The sequence below is a fragment of the Oncorhynchus mykiss genome, chromosome 9 (assembly GCF_057628025.1).
Source record: "Oncorhynchus mykiss isolate SJ-2025 chromosome 9, ASM5762802v1, whole genome shotgun sequence".
Classification (NCBI taxonomy): domain Eukaryota; kingdom Metazoa; phylum Chordata; class Actinopteri; order Salmoniformes; family Salmonidae; genus Oncorhynchus; species Oncorhynchus mykiss.
In genome coordinates this window covers 10,614,190-10,617,092 of record NC_143030.1, presented here as the reverse complement: position 1 = coordinate 10,617,092, position 2,903 = coordinate 10,614,190, and the positions used below count along the sequence as shown (strand labels likewise).

Genomic DNA, 2,903 nt, shown 5'->3' with positions numbered 1-2,903 from the left:
GTCCTGTCTGGAAAAACTACCTGTGTTACTGATAGTCCTGTCTGGAAAAACTCCCTGTGTTACTGATAGTCCTGTCTGGAAAAACTACCTGTGTTACTGATAGTCCTGTCTGGAAAAACTACCTGTGTTACTGATAGTCCTGTCTGGAAAAACTCCCTGTGTTACTGATAGTCCTGTCTGGAAAAACTACCTGTGTTACTGATAGTCCTGTCTGGAAAAACTACCTGTGTTACTGATAGTCCTGTCTGGAAAAACTACCTGTGTTACTGATAGTCCTGTCTGGAAAAACTCCCTGTGTTACTGATAGTCCTGTCTGGAAAAACTACCTGTGTTACTGATAGTCCTGTCTGGAAAAACTACCTGTGTTACTGATAGTCCTGTCTGGAAAAACTCCCTGTGTTACTGATAGTCCTGTCTGGAAAAACTACCTGTGTTACTGATAGTCCTGTCTGGAAAAACTACCTGTGTTACTGATAGTCCTGTCTGGAAAAACTACCTGTGTTACTGATAGTCCTGTCTGGAAAAACTACCTGTGTTACTGATAGTCCTGTCTGGAAAAACTACCTGTGTTACTGACAGTCCTGTCTGGAAAAACTCCCTGTGTTACTGATAGTCCTGTCTGGAAAAACTACCTGTGTTACTGATAGTCCTGTCTGGAAAAACTACCTGTGTTACTGATAGTCCTGTCTGGAAAAACTACCTGTGTTACTGATAGTCCTGTCTGGCAAAACTAACTGTGTTACTGATAGTCCTGTCTGGAAAAACTAACTGTGTTACTGATAGTCCTGTCTGGCAAAACTAACTGTGTTACTGATAGTCCTGTCTGGAAAAACTACCTGTGTTACTGATAGTCCTGTCTGGCAAAACTAACTGTGTTACTGATAGTCCTGTCTGGAAAAACTACCTGTGTTACTGATAGTCCTGTCTGGCAAAACTAACTATGTTACTGATAGTCCTGTCTGGAAAAACTAACTGTGTTACTGATAGTCCTGTCTGGAAAAACGACCTGTGTTACTGATAGTCCTGTCTGGAAAAACTACCTGTGTTACTGATAGTCCTGTCTGGAAAAACTACCTGTGTTACTGATAGTCCTGTCTGGCAAAACTACCTGTGTTACTGATAGTCCTGTCTGGCAAAACTAACTGTGTTACTGATAGTCCTGTCTGGAAAAACTACCTGTGTTACTGATAGTCCTGTCTGGAAAAACTCCCTGTGTTACTGATAGTCCTGTCTGGAAAAACTGTGTTACTGATAGTCCTGTCTGGAAAAACTCCCTGTCTTACTGAAGCTCTTGACAAAACTCAGATCCCAATAACGTATAGACTGCAAATGCAAAACTTACACGACCAGATTTATCTGAAACACACCAAACCATTGACTTCCTATTGTCACCCAGAGATATTGATTAGAGATATTGATTGCGCACAATTTCATGGATAAATTGAATAATTTTCTATTTTGTGTAAAACACAGACTAAAGGCATGTGACTCACTGAGCCGTTCATGCACCTCTTATATTGTCACAGACAGACAGAGACAGACAGAATTGAAACACAAAAGAGCCTCCAGTCTCTAACAAAATAATCTATCCTAAATATGTGAAGAAAATACAAAATACACACAATTAACAATGTGCAACAAGCTCTACAAGTCAGAACCTGTACAGTAATTCTCAGGTGTGTGTGTGTGTGTGAGGCGCTAGTGTTACCTGTAAAGGTGTGGTGTGTGGTTTCTTCAGTCCGGGTGAGTCGACGGCAGCAGCAGTGACAGGTGTGTGTTTCCTACCTCTTACACTGCTATTTGTAGCTCCTCAGGTAAACAGGAGAAGAGGCGGAGTCCCGCCTTTAGTCACACCCACAGTCAGTCACTGCTAGCCCCTCTCCCTCTCTCTCTCTCTGTTTCTCTCTCTCTCTCTCTCTCTGTTTCTCTCTGTGTGTGTCTCTCTCTCTCTCTGTCTCTCTCTGTCTATATCTCTGATTCTCTCTCTCTCTCTCTCTCTGTGTCTATATCTCTGTCTCTCTCTCTCGGTCTCTCTCTCGGTCTCTCTGTGTGTGTGGACCCCTCATTTCCTGTTCACTGTAAGTCTACCTTTCAGTTTTGCACCTCTCTCTCTCTCACTCACTCACTTCACCTACAGAAAACCTCAAATCCAACACGTCTCTCTCGCGTGCCCTGGTAAAGGGCAGTCCTTCTCCCCATGGTAAAGGGCAGTCCTTCTCCCCCTGGTAACGGGCAGTCCTTCTCCCCATGGTAAAGGGCAGTCCTTCTCCCCATGGTAAAGGGCAGTCCTTCTCCCCATGGTAAAGGGCAGTCCTTCTCCCCCTGGTAAAGGGCAGTCCTTCTCCCCATGGTAAAGGGCAGTCCTTCTCCCCCTGGTAAAGGGCAGTCCTTCTCCCCATGGTAAAGGGCAGTCCTTCTCCCCATGGTAAAGGGCAGTCCTTCTCCCCATGGTAAAGGGCAGTCCTTCTCCCCCTGGTAAAGGGCAGTCCTTCTCCCCATGGTAAAGGGCAGTCCTTCTCCCCCTGGTAAAGGGCAGTCCTTCTCCCCATGGTAAAGGGCAGTCCTTCTCCCCATGGTAAAGGGCAGTCCTTCTCCCCCTGGTAAAGGGCAGTCCTTCTCCCCATGGTAAAGGGCAGTCCTTCTCCCCATGGTAAAGGGCAGTCCTTCTCCCCATGGTAAAGGGCAGTCCTTCTCCCCCTGGTAAAGGGCAGTCCTTCTCCCCATGGTAAAGGGCAGTCCTTCTCCCCATGGTAAAGGGCAGTCCTTCTCCCCATGGTAAAGGGCAGTCCTTCTCCCCATTGTAAAGGGCAGTACAGAGGAGGGTTGGGAGACAGCATACATGGAGGGGAAAAGTAGAGAAGTTTTACATCACCGGCCACAATAGTAAGAAAACACATTACAGA

At 45.9% G+C, this 2,903-nt stretch overlaps 1 protein-coding gene across 1 annotated transcript in view; it reads right to left on the bottom strand.

Moving 5' to 3' along the window:
• The window catches only part of gpha2 (glycoprotein hormone subunit alpha 2), a 7,922-nt gene extending 5,833 nt beyond the window's left edge, over positions 1–2,089 (bottom strand). Inside the window, exon 1 of the mRNA XM_036987194.2 lies at positions 1,709–2,089. The gene's annotated coding sequence lies outside the window, so the exon portion shown is untranslated. The remainder of the gene's footprint in view (positions 1–1,708) is intronic.
• Between the last annotated feature and the right edge of the window lie 814 nt (positions 2,090–2,903).